General features: G+C 43.7%; 1 pseudogene; it reads left to right on the top strand.

Annotated features, from left to right (window-relative positions):
* Positions 1-21,869, top strand: part of LOC141201567 (uncharacterized) — an 89,980-nt pseudogene that overhangs the window by 42,768 nt on the left and 25,343 nt on the right.

The raw sequence follows: 21,869 nt of genomic DNA on the forward strand, positions 1-21,869 counted from the left end.
GAGAGGCTCTGGACTGAGGTCTAAGGGGTAATGTTTCTCCTTGCAGAGAGTGAGATACCAGCTCTGGCACGTCAAGGTAAGGAGGCTTATTCACCAAGCAATGCTCTTATGGGAAATTTAATATGCAAATTGCCTCTTCAGAGAAAAAGAGGACTTGAACTCTATAGCGCCACCTATTGGAAGCAGCAATCTTACAAGTCGCAATCAACCCTTTAACGAGTCGTGCAATATGACTTAGGATAAAAGCCAAATCAGAATCTTAATTTGCAGACGCGGAGTTTCGGGCTGTTGGCCCTCGTCAGTGCAAAGTATGAGAACTGATTTGGATAGATGAGAGGCTCTGGACTGAGGTCTAAGGGGTAACATTTCTCCTTGTGGAGAGTGACTAGTGATGTTGCCCATACTATTAGATCAGGAGGGCTGCCTAGCACTATATAAGTGCACCCCACATAGACAGACACCCCAGTACACGCAAGAAACACTAAAATGCTAGTGCATTTGTTATCTGATTTGGTGTTAGTAAGGCTGATTTTTTTCTTGGTTTTCTTCTTGGCAGATGACTGTACCAGGAGATCAGAGGAACAGCTGACATCTTCAATTTTTAAATCAGATGACCTTGAGATCACACAGGATACAATTGAAGTGAATGCCATTTCTCCAGATATACCATCATCCCTTCACAGCAAAGATCAGTCATCTGATACTTTGAAACAGGTCCTGTCTTCTGATTCATTACCGAACACTAAGGAAAATCAAAGTCACGAAATAAGCATTAAAAAACAAACTGCTCCTAAAGCAAAGAAGTCATTTTTCTGTTCAGAATATGGAAATAGTTTTTTCCTTGAAAAGTCTTTTCTTACACATCAAAACATTCACACAGCAGAGAATAGATTTTTTTGTTTCAAGTGTGGGAAATGTTTTAACCAGAAATCAAATCTTGTTAATCACCAGAGAAGTCACACACAGAAGAAGCCATTTTCTTGTTCAGAATGTGGAAAATGTTTTACAGATAATTCAAGTTTAATCAGACATCAGAGAACTCACACAGGGGAGAAGCCTTTTTCATGCTCAGAATGTGGGAAATGTTTTACAGATAATTCAAGTTTAATCAGACATCAGAGAACTCACACAGGGGAGAAGCCTTTTTCCTGTTCAGAATGTGGGAAATGTTTTAAACAGAAAGTGCATCTTGATAACCATCAGACAACTCACACAGGAGAGAAGCCATTTTTTTGTTCAGAATGTGGAAAATGTTTTACAGATAATTCAAGTTTTATTAGACATCAGATGACTCACACAGGGGAGAAGCATTTTTCCTGTTCAGAATGTGGAAAATGTTTTATCCAGAAATCAGCTTTGGTTAATCACCAGAGAACTCATACAGGAGAGAAGCCTTTTTCCTGTTCAGAATGTGGGAAATGTTTTAGCCAGAAATCAGATTTGCTTAAGCACCAGAGAACTCACACAGGAGAGAAGCCTTTTTCCTGTTCAGAATGTGGGAAATGTTTTAAACAGAAATCAGATTTGATTAATCACCAGAGAACTCACACAGGGGAGAAGCCTTTTTCCTGTTCAGAATGTGGAAAATGTTTTATCCAGAAATCAGATTTGGTTAGTCACCAGAGAACCCACACAGGGGAGAAGCCTTTTTCCTGTTCAGAATGTGGAAATTGTTATAACCAGAAAACAAATCTTGTTAATCACCAGAGAAGTCACACAGGGGAGAAGCCTTTTTCTTGTTCAGAATGTGGAAAATGTTTTACAAATAAATCAAGTTTAATCAGACATCAGAGAACTCACACAGGGGAGAAGCCTTTTTCTTGCTCAGAATGTGGGAAATGTTTTAAACAGAAAGTGCATCTTGATAACCACCAGACAACCCACACAGGAGAGAAGCCTTTTTCTTGTTCAGAATGTGGAAAATGTTTTAAATTGAAATCACGTTTTATCAGACATCAGAGAAATCACACAGGGGAGAAGTCTTTTTCCTGTTTCGAATGTTGAAACTGTTTTAGCCAGAAATCAGATTTGGTTAAGCACCAGAGAATTCACTCAGAGGAGAAGCCTTTTTCGTGTTCAGAATGTGGAAAATGTTTTGTGAAGAAATCATCACTTCTTAGTCACCAGAGAACTCACACAGGGGAGAAGTCATTTTCATGTTCTTAATGTGGGAAATGTTTTACACGGAAATCAACTCTTATTAAACTTCCGAGAACTCACACAGGGGAGAAGCCTTTTTCATTTTTAACCGAAAATTGTATCTTCTTAAAGGGTTTGTCCACTACTAGGACAACTATTTCTCATTCCTCATGTTTGGCCTTGTTAAAATAAAAACACTCATATACAGGTCCCGATCTGGCACTGTTCCATTGGTGCCACAACTTGCGTTCCCGGGGCACACATAAGGATAGGGCATCAATGTATTATTGGTTGGGGTCCCGTACGTGCCTCCCCTGACGATCAGCTGTTATCTGTGCAGGTGGCGGCTGCTGCCGGCTGGAAGTCCTTATCTGCAGTGCTTGGCCGTCAAGTTGTAGTGGCCGCCGCTTGTAACTGCACATCAGCCTCCCGTTCAATTGAATGGAAGGCGGATGCGAAGTACCCCACGGCGGCCACTACTAATGGACGGCCAAGCGGCACAGGTAAGGACTTCTGGAGGGCGGTAGCCGCTGCCGACACCGATAACAGCTGATCGGCGGGGGTGCCGTGTGCAATGACTCATCCTCAAAATGAAATGTATAAAATATGTAGAAGATTTCATATATGTTACAAGCCATATCAGATGATACAAAAGTCAATTTCTTCAGAAAGAGTTAAAAATTCAAAACTATGACTTCTCTCTAAAAAACAAAATGGCCGAAATAGACAGACAGAGGCAGGTGAGACGACCAGATCACAATGACATCATGGAATGTAGACTGAAGAACAGGCAATTATCTGAGCTTTTAAAGGATAGAAAAATGTCTTTTCTAAATAGAGCTTTTCTGGAGATTTTTGACAAGAGACATAATTGGTTTAGGGAGTGGCTAAGGAAAAACTGTAATTATATGTTGTATAAAAGTATTACAATGTATCATTAGTTATTTATTATTTTATACAGTAAAATTGTGAAGTTATATAGTTTTTGTATATATATATATATATATATATATATATATATATATATATATATACACTTGTATACAGTAGAGATTGTATATAATTGTATTTATATATATTTATTGTAATAATTAAAAATAAATTAATAAATTAGAACGTCATATATAAATTAAAGCGGCAATATTTTGTATTACATTAGAATCAATATATGCATAAGATATTTAAATAATTATGTTTCTGCATGAATTTGATATTTAATATTCTCTTTTATGTACCCTTAGAGTTTTCATTCCAAAGCAGGATTTAATCAAACAACTCTAAAATTGGTTTATTTCTTTATTCACACAGGAAGTTGGAAAAAATTGCATGATTTTATGTGTATAACATTTTAAAATAATAACATAACTAGTTGAACTATATTATGTGTAACACTTATTAATTAGATCTTTTGTGCTGCTAATATTTTTTGTGCATGAATTATTTGTGCTTTATAACTAAAGTAACTTTACAGCATAACGTGTGTGACAGCTGCGGCCTTTGAACTTTGAGCAAATAATATGGATTTCCATTCATCCTATTTTTAGTTGGTGTAATTTAAACCTGGTAGCCAGTAAAAAAAAATAATCTAAGGCATTTCTATTTTAGCAAGTCAAGAGCAATTTTTTTTTCAAGTGTCCTAAATTTCAGAAAAATATTATATCATATTATATGTACTTAGGGAATATTCAAAGAAATATTAAGATATTACATTTAATAGTTTACAATGTGCATTGATAATTAGGATACTAAAAAATTGGGTTAAATAAATAAATAAATATATATATATATATATATATATATATATATATATATATATATATATGTTCATACCTTTGTATGTGGAATGTATGGTTCAACAAATTTGTGAATGTCAGAGTGAAATAGCAGCTGCTCATTTACTTCATCTGCTAAGGGTGATTTGTGTGACAGAGGCCTCATTTCATGTATGTTTGAAAAAAAATGTTTCTTTATGTGAAGGTACACAAATATATTTAATTCTGAGAAAATTATGATACATAAATAAGTATTATCTATATAATATACAGTACAGACCAAAAGTTTGGACACACCTTCTCATTTAAAGATTTTTCTGTATTTTCATGACTATGAAAATTGTACATTCACACTGAAGGCATCAAAACTATGAATTACCACATGTGGAATTATATACTTAACAAAAAAGTGTGAAACAACTGAAAATATGTCTTATATTCTAGGTTCTTCAAAGTAGCCACCTTTTGCTTTGATGACTGCTTTGCACACTCTTGGCATTCTCTTGATGAGCTTCAAGAGGTAGTCACCGGAAATGGTCTTCCAACAATCTTGAAGGAGTTCCCAGAGATGCTTAGCACTTGTTTCCCCTTTTGCCTTCACTCTGCGGTCCTGCTCACCCCAAACCATCTCGATTAGGTTCAGGTCTGCTGACTGTGTTGGCTAGGTCATCTGGCGTAGCACCCCATCTCTCTCTTTCTTGGTCAAATAGCCCTTACACAGCCTGGAGGTGTGTTTGAGGTCATTGTCCTGTTGAAAAATAAATGATCGTCCAACTAAACGCAAACCGGATGGAATAGCATGCTGCTGCAAGGTGCTGTGGTAGCCATGCTGTTTCAGTATGCCTTCAATTTTGAATAAATCCCCAACAGTGTAACCAGCAAAGCACCCCCACACCATCACACCTCCTCCTCCATGCTTCACGGTGGGAACCAGGCATGTAGAGTCCATCCGTTCACCTTTTCTGCGTTGCACAAAGACACGGTGGTTGGAACCAAAGATCTCAAATTTGGACTCATCAGACCAAAGCACAGATTTCCACTGGTCTAATGTCCATTCCTTGTGTTCTTTAGCCCAAACAAGTCTCTTCTGCTTGTTGCCTGTCCTTAGCAGTGGTTTCCTAGCAGCTATTTTACCATGAAGGCCTGCTGCACAAAGTCTCCTCTTAACAGTTGTTGAAGAGATGTATCTGCTGATAGAACTCTGTGTGGCATTGACCTGGTCTCTAATCTGAGCTGCTGTTAACCTGCGATTTCTGAGGCTGGTGACTCGGATAAACTTATCCTTAGAAGCAGAGGTGACTCTTGGTCTTCCTTTCCTGGGGCGGTCCTCATGTGAGACAGTTTCTTTGTAGTGCTTGATGGTTTTTGCAACTGCACTTGGGGACACTCAAAGTTTTCTCAATTTTTCGGACTGACTGACCTTCATTTCTTAAAGTAATGATGGCCACTCGTTTTTCTTTACTTAGCTGCTTTTTTTCTCACCATAATACAAATTCTAACAGTCTATTCAGTAGGACTATCAGCTGTGTATCCACCAGACTTCTGCACAACACAACTGATGGTCCTAACCCCATTTATAAGGCAAGAAATCCCACTTATTAAACCTGACAGGGCACACCTGTGAAGTGAAAACCATTTCCGGTGACTACCTCTTGAAGCTCATCAAGAGAATGCCAAGAGTGTGCAAAGCAGTCATCAAAGCAAAAGGTGGCTACTTTGAAGAACCTAGAATATAAGACATATTTTCAGTTGTTTCACACTTTTTTGTTAAGTATATAATTCCACATGTGTTAATTCATAGTTTTGATGCCTTCAGTGTGAAAGTACAATTTTCATAGTCATGAAAATACAGAAAAATCTTTAAATGAGCAGGTGTGTCCAAACTTTTGGTCTGTACTGTATATATATACATTTCTATATTTCTTTGGTAATTATTATTTCTTGATTTAGCTAATAGTGGATAATGGCAACCACACATCAAAATGGTTTATAAAGCAAATTTACATTTACAATAATTTTTCCAAATGATAATTTTATAGTATTCAAGGTTATTATTTTTTAATGGTTACCTAAATAGGTACACATCTCTTCAGACAAATATATGCTACACATTGATATGAAATTTATGAAAAATATTTATAGAAGAATAATTATTTTTAATTTGGTTCTGATATATAAATTATTTTCTAAAATAATATTTTTTGGCCTTAAGGGGGAATGTGTTTTTGATCCTGATTACATAATTACATTTGATCGATACTTATTTTTCACAAATTTTTAATAAAGGAAAAATAGTAATAAGGTACAATGGTATAACAAAGAAGGGGTTATATGCAAAGCTGCATAATTTAATCATTTTTGGTAATACAAGGTTATGACAAATATGAAATCATCCAGATAATTGAAATATAAGAGTATTTTTATGGAGAATATAATTACTCTGCATTTGTAATTAACATAAAAAGGCATTATTATTATTATTATTATTTTTAGTCTTAATTTTAATCTTCATTTTTACATTTTATTCTTACTTTCTTATTTTTCCATTTTTCATTTTTAATTCTCATTTTTTGATTTTATTTCAGCTCAATATCTCAATTGAGAAAGCACATTAATATTTAATAAAGTAATGCCTAGTACAAGAATATGGCTTCATTAAATACAATGATATGGTTCCAATATAAGAAGAAAAAATGTTTCAATTTTCTGAGTAAACACAACAAGTCATTCTTTCATTCATTCATTCATTCATATATTTATTCATTTTGGTTCATGAGTATATATTCTTTGGTATTATTGGTTTAATAAAGATATAAACACTTGTTGTTTCAAAACACACTGACACCTATGGGTTGGAAAAGGTAATTACACCTATGACACAAAAATATTCCATCACATGAAGAACTTGATTAATAATGAATTACTATCTATTATTGTTTTATTATTCCTAACATAATTAATTTTAATATTTTGATAATAATTAGATGGATATTCTTGATTGCTATGGTACGCTGTGATATTATAGGTTAGGAAAATTGCGAGATTTGGTATCAGATTAGGGAATGAAGACTTCAATCAAGACATCGCAATTATGAATTCTATCTTAATAAAGACTTTCATATTTAAAAATCATAGAGACTCTCAAAAGTTACAAGAAGAAGCAACCGATATCCGGAAATCTCAGAAGTTAAAGATGTTGTGAATGCTGAGTGTTATAATAGACTGTGTCAAATACATTCACACAGTGGCGTTCCCCAAGCAGCCTGGGAACGAGGAGGATAGGTGAGTAGGAGGTTGCGGCGACAGAGGAGCGGGTTGCGGCAGTGGAGGAGCAGGGCACACGCAGTAGCCCCTGCCGCAGCTACTACATGTGCCCGCTGTTAAAGGAACATGAATATTCCCTCTTCTCCACGACCATGGGCGTGGAGAAGAGGGAATATTCATTCTCTTCAGCAGTGGGCACGGAGGAGCGCTGAGCCGCGGCTCCTGTCAGTGCCCGCTGCTAAAGAGGAAGCATATTCACGCTTCTTCACGCTCATAGTCCCGGCGTGGAGAGGAGTGAATGTGCCGGCAGCAGCAGCAGCTCACCTCAGCAACTGAGAGCGCGCGCTGCTCAGATGCCGACATGAGCTGCTGCAGACAGGACTCCGCGATGGAGCAGAGGTGAGGAAGGAAGGTAAGTGTTTATTGTTTTATGTGTGCAGTGATTGGGGATTGAGGAGGCCACACATACCAGGATACTTGCATTGAGGAGGCCACACATAGCAGGATTGGGGGATTGAGGAGGCCACACTTACCAGGATTGAGGAGGCCACATTTACCAGGATTGGGGGATTGAGGAGGCCACACTTACAAGGATTGGGGGATTGAGGAGGCCACACATACCAGGATTGGGGGATTGAGGAGGCCACACATACCAGGGATTGTGGGGGCCACACATACCAAGGATTGTGGGATTGAGGGGGCCACACATACCAGGATGGGGAAATTTACCAGTAGCTGCTGCATTTCCCATCCTAGGCTTATACTCAAGTCAATAGGTTTTCCCATTTTTATGTGGTAAAATTAGGGGCCTCGGCTTATTTTCGGGTCGGCTTATTTAAAATATACAGTATTTTAAAATCAGTGAGTACGTGGTGCCCATAATACTGCAGGACTGTGGCATTATACTAAATGGGCTGCATTTTACCCTATGGGGTGTGTAATATACTGTATGGAGGACTATGGGCAGTGCATTATATTCTATGGAGGACAATATGAAGTTCATTATACTATATGGAGGATTATGGGGGGCACATTATACTATATGGGGGGAGCATTATACTATATGGAAGATTATGGGGGAGCCTTATACTATATGGAGGATTATGGGGGCGCATTATACTATATGGAAGATTATCGGTGGTGTATTATACTATATGGAAGGCTATGTTGGGCCATTATAATATTTGAGGGCTATGTGGGGGGGCCATTATACTGTATGAAAGCAATTATACAGTGTGAAGGTGTGTGTGGGGTCCATTATACTGTTTGGAGGGCTGTGTGGGGGCCATGAGAGTGTATGGAGGCTAATGTGGAGGAATGCACCATGGGGGTATCATACTTTGTTTGGGGGGCACTTTTGTTGGCATCATACTTTATGGGGCAATGAAAGAGGAATCTACAACTTCAAAAGGAGGAAAATTACTATGTAAAGGCTGGAAAGTTATGAGATCTGCTCTTCTGTGACACAGACAAATATTTTTTTATTTTTTTTTTGGTGGGGGGGCCCAATTAGAGCTTCTGCTATGGGGCCCCATGACTTCTATGTACGCCCCTGCATTCACACCACTGATAACCACGACTACAGAGGACGATGATCCTATATGAACTGGGTTGTGTTCAAGTTTTCATCACGTTCCAGTGGTTTCCTATCACATGAAAGCTGCTGAATAATGAAGGAGTGTCAGAAAGCTGCCAGCCTGACATATGTGTCCTGTACATTAAGGACTGAGTACTGGTTATGGTGCTATATAAAGCTGGGAAGTGTCAAGCTAACCCTTGCTTTGCTGACCAAAGATGTCACATCTGTTCCAAAAGTGACACGAGACCAGTGCGGATGACACGGAGGATTCCAGAATTATCCAAAGACAATCCAACGTAAGTCCAGGTGACACTGCACAGATATTAAAGCTACATTTCATCCATGGACTTTGTTTTCTTATGAATTGACACATGATCTTTCTAATAAAGAGAACAGTTTATGGACTGAACAATAATGAATACAATTATGGACTGTACAATATCTACACGCTATAATTTATTTCAAAGGAGTTTTCATCTAAAGACCGTGTTATAAAAGAACCAAGAAGAAGACGAGACGAAGACCCGATGACATCAGATGATGACGATTGGACCCGTGATTGCTTCGATTTAAATTTAGGGAAGGATAATTATACATGTTAAATGAATATTAGTCACGGCTTACCATAACATGAATTCACATCATTATGCTATTGAATACATATAACAATAAATTGATATTGATATTAATATTATTATTATGGACATTAAATGATATTGCCAAGGAAGAAGAAAAGAAAAATGATCGTGTTATCCTAATGATAAACCTATCTACTTTGAGGATTTCAGTTGATGTCTGTCATCCTCAAAAAGGGGGAATTGTTAAATATTAATTATGGATATTCATTTTATTCTGAATTCTGTACCATATACTGCATAAGATTCCATCCGCAATCGTGCTAGGGTTTCTAGATGACATGTGCTATTTGTGTATTTTTTGTTCAGTGCCATATGCAGAAGAACAGGTGTTACATAAAAAGTTATAAAAGCCCATGTTAGAGAGAGGGGGGATCTTGCCATTTCACAGGACACAGGACAAGAATCTATGTGTGAAGAAAACAGCTGCTGATGTAGGCCCAAGGAGACATGGTGTCATCCGGACACACGTGCTGGACACAGGCAGAAGCAATCTACCATCCAGGATCCCAGGGAAAGATGGGTGACTCTCAACAATTAAGCTAATTATGGACAAATGGACAATCACTTTGTAACTAACTATTTTATGTAACTATTTCAATCATTCTTTTTAATGGACAATCCGAGAATAAATCAATATTTTTTTTTCATAAGAATATCGTGCTATAGTTTTTGATCAATCGCATCTAATAAGAAGTCCTCAATAGAAAATTATACGGAAATAAGTATTTTTTTACAGATTACCGTCAGAACTGGGGTGAGTATATAATTTAAATGATTAAAGAATGCGTCTGTTGTATTTCAAATAAAGTGTTTACTCTGTGTGTTTATTTAACTCTTTACTTTAATTAGGTTTGGTCATGAAAGGGTCTGTTTGACACCTTGTCATCACCAAACAAAAGAGCTAGGTGTCAGCTAATTCCATTCCAATCTTCATTAGCATTTCTATTCATGTAGTTTCTGGGGCAGCAGCAAGCTGCTATTTTTAGCCTGGGAAGGTGCTATTTGCAAACATGGTCCCTGGCTATTATTAACAGCTCACAGCTGTTACATTAGCCGCTACGTCACCACGAACAGCAAGAAGCAGCGCTTTGGATGCAGCATATTCTTGCGTCCAAGATGAGGTGTTCTAATGCTGCACTTTTGTTGTCGGTACATGTGAATCCACCACATACAATAACACTTCAATTGGTCAAAATCTGCAGCGAAGTCCTGTGTCAAATAAATCAAAAATGCCATCAGTGTAAACAAAGCAAAAAAGTGGGCAACCACCTGTACTATTACAGATGATTGTCCACATGCATGCTGAGAATAGCATAAACAAAGGAGGAGAAAGAACTCAGCAAATATTGCAAGAAATATTTATTTAGTTATACACAATAAAAGGGTACAAATAGAAATTAAGACAATGAGGTAGTGTCAGATGATAAAGTGCTTTCAAGTAGGGTAGTATATTTAAAATGAATCCATGAGACTGCGAAATTGCACATTGCCCACAGAAATAATTTAGTTATAGGTAATAGTAAATTGAAATGAAAAAAATGGGACAAAAATCACAGGATTATCATGATTCACATAATCTCACTGAGATATAAATGGAACAAGATGAAGATGTTAAATGTTCTTAGTATATAGCTATATGCCCATCTCCATAACCAAAAATAAATCAAACCAGCGAGATAATTACCTGACAGGAAAGCACAGCAGAGGGGGAGGTAGAAAGATGATGAGAGTGATGGCCCAACGTACGTTTCGCTGCGTTCCAAGCCGCTTTTTCAAAGTAAAAAAGTAATGCCATCATAGTGACCCAGAAAGTATATATATACGTCTATCCCCATGGAGCCTGGAATGCAGACAACTGGTCGGCGGGGCACGCATCCGGAAGTGGCCAGCTAAGCCGGGGGCGGTCTCCACGGACTACGTGACATGGGGTCAAAGACACCAGGTACGGCGCATGCATGTGGCTGAGGGAGTACGCCGCGCGCACGCCCCGGCCGTCACACCGCCAAACTGCACATGCGCCGGAATTAATTCTGATGCAGGCGCAGGGCAGCCTTCAGATGGCCACGCGCACGGGCACCACGATCCCCACCGCGGGCACGCGCTCAGCCATGTCAGAAAGCAGTGTAACAGAGCTCATTCTGGAGAAGTTGGGATCACATAACGGAGCAACAGTGAAACAAAAGGGGGGAAGGGGGAACTTAATAGTCAAAAATAGGGAGAAGGCCATAGAAATAGATGCTGCATACAACAAAAATTAATTAATCAAAGTATATATGTAAATATAAATATTAAAGTCGCATATGTATAATAGCAGCAATCATAGATCTTGATAATCATATCTCCCGTCTGGACATGAGGTCAAATGTATATATCCGAATCTCGCTGGTCTCCAAACGTGAGCAGGGTCACAAGGACTTCATAAATATGGACTGGGAAGAGGAAGGAAAGAAAAAGAAATAAAATGAAAACATTGGAATTAAAACCACATAAAAAATAATTCCTCTTATAATCACCCGCCCCACATGTGTTAATACAAACATGTGGGGATAAAGGTATACAAGATAAGCTTACTGTTACAAAAATGAGGAAAAGCTTAGCGACTCATTCAGGCCATTAGGTGTTACTGTGTTCAGGCGCATGATCCATTGTGACTCTTTCTGGGCAAGTCTCTTCCTGACATTGCCCCCCCGAATCCCCATATGTATTACGTCAATACCCCGCACAATGAAGGAACGGGGATTGCAATCATGTTTAGCCTTAAAATGGCGTGGTATCGTCTTGAGTTGAGTTGGATCATTTGCCGAACTGGCAGCCATAATGTCCCTCACATGCTCCCGTATGCGTACCCGCAGCTCTCTCGATGTCAAACCGACATAAATCAATGAACAGCTGCAGGTAGCATAATAGATGACATTAGAAGTACCACAGGTGATATAATGTCTGATATCAAATTTCTTTGTGCCATCTGTCGAGCAAAAGCTGGTACAGCGTAGGACATTGGGGCATGCCACACAGTGTCCACCATAGGCGGATTATAATGAGGGCAATCCGGGCGACCGCCCGGGGCCCCGAGCCGGCAGGGGGCCCTCGGCTCCAGGCGGGGTGTCTAATGCCGGATTGCCCTCATTATATGTGCGGGCCGCCGCGGCACATAGCGGTAGCAGTGGCGGGAGGGGGGGGCCCGGACCGCTCTCCCAGCAGCTGCCGCCGCTACTTCTTCATCGGCCGGGCCAGCACTGCAGCAGTTAACTTCCCTGTGCTGGCCCGGCCGCGTCACTGCTAGGAGACACGGCCCTGTGCGCGGCCGTGTCTCCTAGCTGTGACGTCATGCAGTGCGCCCCGGCCTGCACTGCTGCAACGGAGAAGAGAGAGCAGGCAGGAAGAATGGAGCCGGGGGATGGTGAGTGTGTGTGTGTGTGGGCAGATGTGTGTGTGGGCAGGTGTGTGTGTGTTTGTGGGCAGGTGTCTGTGTGGGCAGGTGTGTGTGTATATGTGTGTGTGTGTGTGTGGGCAGGTGTGTGTGTGTGTTTGTGGGCAGGTGTGTGTGTGTATATGTGTGTGTGTGTATATGTGTGTGTGTGTGGGCAGGTGTGTGTGTGGGCAGGTGTGTGTGTGTGTGTTTGTGGGAAGGTGTGTGTGTGTATATATGTGTGTGTGTGTGTGTATATGTGTGTGTGTGGGCAGGTGTGTGTGTGTGTTTGCGGGCAGGTGTGTGTGTGTGTGTATATGTGTGTGTGTGTGGGGACAGGTGTGTGTGGGCAGGTGTGTGTGTGTGTGTGTGGGCAGGTGTGTGTGTATGTGTGTGGGCAGGTGTGTGTGTGTGTGTGTGGGTAGGTGTGTGTGTGTGGGCAGGTGTGTGTGTGGGCAGGTGTGTGTGTGTGGGCAGGTGTGTGTGTGTGTGGGCAGGTGTGTGTGTGTGTGTGGGCAGGTGTGTGTGTATATGTGTGTGTGTGTGTGGGCAGGTGTGTGTGTGTGGGCAGGTGTGTGTGTGTGTGGGCAGGTGTGTGTGTGGGCAGGTGTGTGTGTGTGGGCAGGTGTGTGTGGGCAGGTGTGTGTGTGTGTGTATATGTGTGTGTGTGTATATGTGTGTGTGTATATGTGTGTGTGTGTGGGCAGGTGTGTGTGTGTGTATGTATGTGTGGGCAGGTGTGTGTGTGGGCAGGTGTGTGTGGGCAGGTGTGTGGGGGCAGGTGTGTGTGGGCAGGTGTGTGTGTGGGCAGGTGTGTGTGTATATATGTGTGTGTGGGCAGGTGTGTGTATATGTGTGTGTCTGTGGGCAGGTGTGTGTGTGTGTGTGTGGGCAGGTGTATGTGTGTGGGCAGGTGTGTGTGTGTGGGCAGGTGTGTGTGTGGGCAGGTGTGTGTGTGTGGGCAGGTGTGTGTGTGTGTGTGGGCAGGTGTGTGTGTGTGGGCAGGTGTGTGTGTGTGGGCAGGTGTGTGTGTGTGTGGGCAGGTGTGTGTGTGTGTGTGTCTGTGTGGGCAGGTGTGTGTATGTGTGTGTGTGGGGGGGGGCAGGTTAGAAAGTCTTGCCCTGTTGAACACTACACCTGACTTGAGGCCACCACCTCTTGGTTGTCCAATGTTCTTGCTTCTCTAGGGCTCTTCTCAGATATTCATTATACCAGCTCCCCAGAATACCAAAGCTAGGGTGGGTGACCGCGAGCCCTGGTGGTGGTCATAACTGCGGCCACCCAGGGGCAATACTCCATAACAACAATCCCCTGAGGTGGTGTAGGATGTAAGGACCTATTCACACTACATTCAGCGCTGCATTCAGGTCTTTACACAAGGCTTACAACTGAATCCCTGAAATTCAGGATTGTGCTGTCTGAAATGAGACATCTGAAAGCAGAGCAAATGGAGCCTAAAGATTCAGACTTTAGCCTCGGTTTGCCTTTGTTCAAATCAATGGCTATGTCAAGGCACATCTGAATGCCATTTTTCAGGGATTTAGATAGAAGCCTGGAAAGAGGAGATGAATGCATTGCAAAATTCAGTGTGAATAGGCCCTTATATCTGGAGTCTTGATATTGATGCCACATGCATTTTACTTGTTTTTAACTTAAAAAAAAAATACACACACACAAATTATACACACACACATACACACACACTATACATACACACACACATTATACACACTATACATACACACACACTATACATACACACACATTATACACACACACACATTATACACACACACACACACTATACATACATACACACACACAGATGTGTGTGTGGGCAGGTGTGTGTGTGTGTGGGCAGGTGTGTGTGTGTGTGTGTGTGTGGGCAGGTGTGTGTGTGTGTGTGATGTCTGTCTGTTTGTGTGTGTGTGGGCAGATGTCATTGTGTGATGTCTGTTTGTATGTATTTTTGTGTTTCAAATGTGTTTATGCGTGTCTGTATATGTTTGTGTGTGTGTATGACTGCATGTGGCCTCCTGCTGAGTATAGTTGGCGCCGTGCGGCCTCCTGATGTCTCTGGGGAGGGCGCAGTGTGGCCTCCCGCTGTGTATAGATGGCTACGTGCGGCCCCCCGCTGTGTATAGATGGCTACGTGCGGCCCCCCGCTGTGTATAGACGGCGCAGTGCGGCCCCCCGCTGTGTATAGATGGCTACGTGTGCCCCCCGCTGTGTATAGATGGCTATGTGCGGCCCCCCGCTGAGTATAGATGTCGCCGTGTGGCCTCCTGCTGTGTATAGACGGCTACGTGCGGTCTCCCGCTGAGTATAGATGGCGCTGTGCGGCCTCCTGCTGTCTCTGGGGGGAGCGCCGTGCGGCATCTGTACTCAGCAGGAGGCCGCACGTAGCCATCTATACACGTATACTCAGCAGGAGGCCGCACGTAGCCATCTATACGGCGCCATCTATACACAGCGGGAGCCCGCACGGCGCCATCTATACACAGCGGGAGGCCGCACGGCGCCATCTATACACTGCGGGAGTCTCAGTGCTTTGCAACAGCAGTCAATAAATTCTGCTTGACTAATTCTGAGCACCATAAAGTCTGGTTCGCTTCTAACCTGCTGTCTTCATTTTCAGCTTGCTGAATTCTAACTCATTTACTGTCATTCGAGACGATGCCTTTGCTGGTCTCTTTCACCTTGAATACCTGTAAGTGTTCCACTTAATGTCATATTTTTGATTCTGTTCTTCTTCATCTTTTGGCATGTGCAATTGTATGAGCAAGTATTCATATGAATTTATGACCTACTTAAACCTTGGAGGACCTTAAATTTTATTCAATCAAATTTTTTTCCAGTTTAAAACTATGGGACATATATGTGCCTTGGTCCTCAAAGGGTTTTTAAAGGGGCTGCAAACATAAATACGAAAAAAATAATTCAATTAGTGCTTTTTGTGTTCATTTAATTTTTATTTGAAGTCCATTTTTTTTATATACCTTGAAATTAAGCCCTACCCCATGGAATGAAGCCCTACCTACATGACATCTGAGAGCTACATGGATCCCGCTTGTGAGGTGCCTGTCCGTCACTACTATTCAGTTTTAGGGTCCACTCACTAAGCCATATATTCTCTCATGCAAGAGAATAGGGCCAATTATGCTAGACACTCGGCTCAAACTCTGTCAGAGCTTCAACTGAGTGTGATCCGATTCTCTCGCAGCACAGATATGGAGAAGATGGAGAACTTAATTTCTCCATCTTCTCCATAGTCTCTGTGAGTGTTCATCGGACTGCACTTGGATGACATCCGAGTGCAGTCCAATGTTTTACGTGCACCCGTAGACTTGTATGGGTGCACATGGTCCGAATATCGAATGAGATTATTTTCTCATGCCAATAATCGCAGATCTGCACTGTCCCATAGTATAACATAGGGCCGAGTCCTATCCGATAAAACATCACATAGCATTCGGCCGTGTTATACGACAGTGTGAGCGAGCCCTTAGAGTCAAGAAATATTTACATGCAGATGATGATATTACTCTCCAAGTGCATATTTTTTTAGGCGAGTTCATAGTAAATGCTTTGCATTTTTGACATGTGATCAACTAAAGAACAAGAAAGATTTAGGACCTCCCCTATACAGAAACGGAAAATAGTTTGGAGGACTTGCATGTCCTTTTTTATTTATTATAAGAAAATCATAAAAGATCCCGTTTTTTAACCATGCTGTGACTTTCTGCTGAGGGAGAGGGAGAGAGCTGCCCTATTCAGAGTCTGTAATAAGACCTGCTGACAAAAGTGTTGAAGATACAGTCTAATGTGAATTAACAATGAAAAAAAGTTAATTTCACAAATGGCTTGTATTTTTTTTAATACAAACTTTTTTGTGTTTACAGCTCCTTTAAAGGGAATCTGTCATCAGGTTTTTGCCACCTAATCTGAGAGCAGCATAATGTAGGGTTAGAGGCACTGATTCCAGTAATGTGTCACTTACTGGGCTGCTTAGTGTTGTTTTGATAAAATCATTGATTTGTTAGAAGGTAATTGACTAGTAAGTTCTGTAGGACCCCACCCCATCACTGATCAGTAGATTTCTGTGTACACTGAGCATGGGCAGAAAGCTGCCAATCAGTGGTGTGGGCGGGGCTATACAGAGCGCAGCATTCAGAGAGCTGCTAGATCTGCAGCAGATAAAACGGTGATTTTCTCAAAATGACAACAAGCAGCTGAAAAAGTGACACATCGCTGGAATCATGGTATCTGCCCCTATATTGTGCTGCTCTCAGATGGGGTAGCACAATTAATATTGTGCCAAATTAATTTCCCGTGAACTATCACATGATCTATCACAGGGGATCATGTGACATGTCACGTGATAAATCAGGTGTGTGGAGGGGGCCCGTGCCTTCTAAACTGCCCGGGGCCCTTGCTACTCTTAATCCACCCCTGGTGTCCACATTTGAAATTACCTACCATCGGACCACTTGAGCCAAATAGACGTGGACCAGTGTGTCCGCTACAGAAATTGACATGCTGCGGGTGAGTTTGGGTACATGGCCATGATCAGGAGCCGCTTGTTTATACAGCGTCAAACCCGCAGCATTCAGATGTTACACATAGTGGATGGGATCTCTAGAAATCCCATGTTCACTATGCGTGCATCAGAGGCTGCGGATCATCCATGGACACTGACATGGGGCGCGTCTTTCAGGACTGCAGCATGTCAAATTCTCTTGCGGAGTCGCTAGTCTCCGCAATATAAATTGGACTACTAGAAAGTATTGAATGCGGTAAATCCGCATGGTTCAGTTAACACATGCGGATTTACCTTAAAAAAAAACAACAAAACAATATATGCCTCACCATGCATTTAATCCATCCTGCTGTTCATATCTTCTGAGTTCAGACCCATAATGCCGTGACTCGTGGCCAGTATAAAGAGAAAGTGGGAAAAGTCTCCAATAAAAAATAATTCTCACTTTATTTGTGCAAAATATTAAAATATATAAAAGTCCGTGATAGCGGAGATGCAATCTCAAAGCGTTTCTGGCTTACGCACCTTAGTCAGTGATGATCACTGACCAAGGGCGTAAGCCAGAAATGCGTCGAGATTGTATCTCCGCTATCATGGACTTTTATATATTTTAATATTTTGCACAAATAAAGTGAGAATTATTTTTTATTGGAGACTTTTCCCAATTTCTTTTTATGCGGATTTACCTGTGCTCAATAGAACGCAGTGTTTTGGACACAGCAAAAAATATGCATCCAAAACGCTGCTACATCCGGATCATGGGCACAGAGCCTAAAATTTAAAAAAAAAAATGGCGTGGGCTCCTGCGTCGTTTTTATAACCAGCAGAAGGAAAGCCGACCACTGCTATTAGTAGCTGGGGAAGGGGCCATTACCCAACAATGTTCCCTGGCTATTAATATCAGTCCACAGCTGTTTGTTTAGTCTTTATTGGCTAGATTACAGGGGGACCTCAGAAAAAAATAGGGGTCTCCCTATAAAAATCTAACCAGAAAAGGCTAAACAGATAGCTGCGGGCTGACAGTAATAGCCAGGGAAGGGGCCATGAATACTAGCCCCCTAAGCGGCCTTTAATATCACCCCTCAGCAGTCCCAGAAATGGCGCATCCATAAGATGCACCAAATCTGGTGTTTAGCCTCCGCTCTTCCCACTGCCCTGTAGCAGTGGCGAGTGGGGTAATGGGGTTGGGGTTCATGTCAGCCTTGTATTGCGGCTGACGTGAAGCCCAGATTAGTAATGGAGGGTGTCTATAAGACGCCCCCATTACTAACTGCGTAGTAGAGTGGTTGCCGCTTTATCAATAAATACACGGCCAGAATAAAGTATTTTAATGAAATAGAAAACACACGGTTCTAAAAATTTTTTTATTACACTCTCAGTCCCCGAATCCCTCGTCTCCTGAAAAAATACAACAAACAAACAACCATATCCCTCACCTGTCCGCCGCCATGATATAGTCCACGATTACCGTCAATGATTGTCCCTCAGCGATCCATGTCACTTCTATAGCAGCGACATCAGCAATCACTGATGTCACTACTGTAGAAGACAGCAATGTGTACTGACAGGGGTGTAAAATCACTTCTGTCAGTGTACATTGCTGCTGCAGGAGGTCACTGAGGTTCATCAGCTGAAGATCAGCTGATCAGCCCCGTTGAGCTTACCACCATGGGAACATTCTTGAGAATGTTCCTACGGTGAGGTCAAGTGAGCGATCAGCTGATCGCTCACGAGACCGCAGTACACTGCTGGGAGCGAGCGTGCTCCCTGCAGTGTATCGCCAGCCACCGGGAGGAGAACATCGCTGGGGGACATCGGGAGGACATCGGGGGCGCCAGACAGGTGAGTATAGTGTTTTTTTTTCTTTTTTTAACTACTGGTGGTTCCCTGCTCGGCTGAGGAGAATTACTGATCTCTTCAGCTGCGCCGCTGACACTGTTATGAGCAGGAACGGTGGTCGGATGAGAGGAGTAGTAGTCCTCCCCAGCCAACCTGGGTACCACTCGCAGCGGGTTTCCGGAGCGTTTCAAGTCTATTGGTTTTAATTGAAACGCAGCAAATCCGCAGGTATAAATATTATACCTGTGGATTTTCTGCGTTTCAATTAAAGTCAATGGGCGGGAAACACTCCGGAAACTCTGGGCATAATGGTCATGCTGCGTTTGTTTCCGCAATGGTAATTTCCGCATCATGTGCACAGCATATCAGGATTACCATTGCAATAGCTGGTAGAGTGTTTTTGATGCGTTTTCGCACTGAAAAACTGCCGCAAAAACGCATTAAAAATGCTACGTGTCCACTTAACCTTAGTGTGTCAGCGTCACAAGGCACATCCGTCCCTCGGATAGGGATTGATGTACAACTAATCCCTTTTGTTATGAGAGTGGCAGTAGCCCTGGATGTTCTTTTATCCTGTGAAGGTGCTCAACTTTGCAACATTATTACATTCTTTCATTTTGAAACATGTTGCCTTTCATTTCAATGCAATTTTTTTCCAGCACTAATGAAATAACTGTGGTATGCTCTGTGAGTATAGTTGCATTTACTGGCAAATGTGATGCTGGGGACATTGTACCCCATATATATGAATTTATGACCCCCAGCTCTTTCAGCTGCTCGTATAACCCGGCCCTTTAATCCGGGCCCATTAACTCCCTCTCAGCACTATGTGTGCTGGAGCCTGCTTCTTCGGGTCCTACATCACCGAAGCTTGGTACTTCGGGGACACATACCTCCCATCCATGACCTGTCCGGAAGCCACCTTACAGTGCACAGATATGCACACCTCGTACATGCACGACTCCGCTCCGTACACCTCGTACACGCACGGCTCCGCTCCGTGCACCTCGTACACGCACGGCTCCGCTCCATACACCTCGTTCACACGCTGTTCCTCTCTGTACACCTCGTACATACACGGTTCCGCTCCGTACACCTTGCGCGCGCGCGGCTCCGCTCCGTACACCTCATACACACGCGGCTCCGCACACCTCGTAAACACGCGGTTCCGCTCCGTACACACACGGCTCCCCTCCGTACACCTCGTAGACACGCAGCTCCGCTCCGTACACCTCGTACACACGCGGCTCCGCTCCGTACACTTCGTACACAGGCGGCTCCGATCCGTACACTTCGTACACAGGCGGCTCCGATCCGTACACCTCGTACACACGCGGCTCCGCTCCGTACACCTCGTACACACGCGGCTCCGCTCCGTACACCTCGTACACACGCGGTTCCGCTCCGTACACACACGGCTCCCCTCCGTACACCTCGTACACACGCGGCTCCGCTCCGTACACCTCGTACACACGCGGCTCCGCTCCGTACACCTCGTACACACGCGGCTCCGATCCGTACACCTCGTACACACGCGGCTCCGATCCGTACACCTCGTACACACGCGGCTCCGATCCGTACACCTCATACACACGCGGCTCCGCTCCGTACACCTCGTACACACGCGGCTCCGCTCCGTACACCTCGTACACGCGCGGCTCCGCTCCATACACCTCGTACACGCGCGGTTCCGCTCCATACACCTCGTACACGCGCGGCTCCGCTCCGTACACCTCATACACGCGCGGCTCCGCTCCGTACACCTCATACACGCGCGGCTCCGCTCCGTACACCTCGTACACGTGCGGCTCCGCTCCGTACACCTCGTACACGCGCGGCTCCGCTCCGTACACCTCGTACACGAGCGGCTCCGCTCCGTACACCTCGTACACGCGCGGCTCCGCTCCGTACACCTCGTACACGCGCGGCTCCGCTCCGTACACACACGGCTCCGCTCCGTACACCTCGTATGCACGCAGCTCCGATCCTTACACACACGGCTCCGCTCCGTACACCTCGTACATGCGCGGCTCCGCTCCGTACGCTTCGTACACGCGCGGCTCCGCTCCGTACGCCTCGCACACGCTCGGCTCCGCACGCCTCGCACACGCTCGGCTCCGCACGCCTCGCACACGCGCGGCTCCGCACCGTACGCCTCGCAAAAGCGCGGCTCCGCTCTGTACGCCTCGTACACGCGCGGCTCCGCTCCTTACGCCTCGTACACGCGCGGCTCCGCTCCTTACGCCTCGTACACGCGCGGCTCCGCTCCGTACGCCTCGTACACACGGCTCTGCTCCGTACACCTCGTACACGCGCTGCTCCGCTCCGTACACCTCGTACACACGCGGCTCTGCTCCGTACACCTCGTACACACACGGCTCTGCTCCGTACACCTCGTACACACGGCTACGCTCCGTACACACACGGCTCCGCTCCATACACCTCGTACACACGCGGCTCTGCTCCGTACACCTCGTACACACGTGGCTCTGCTCCGTACACCTCGTACACACACGGCTCTGCTCCGTACACCTCGTACACACACGGCTCTGCTCCGTACACCTCGTACACACGTGGCTCCGCTCCGTACACCTCGTACACACACGGCTCTGCTACATCCACACTGTAAACCCCTCCTGACCCCACACATAAACTTCAGCTCATCCAGCACCATGACAACCAGCACAGC

This window comes from Phyllobates terribilis, unplaced genomic scaffold (genome assembly GCF_046119375.1).
Source record: "Phyllobates terribilis strain yellow unplaced genomic scaffold, ASM4611937v1 Scaffold_119__1_contigs__length_5224398, whole genome shotgun sequence".
In the NCBI taxonomy this organism is placed as follows: Eukaryota; Metazoa; Chordata; class Amphibia; order Anura; family Dendrobatidae; genus Phyllobates; species Phyllobates terribilis.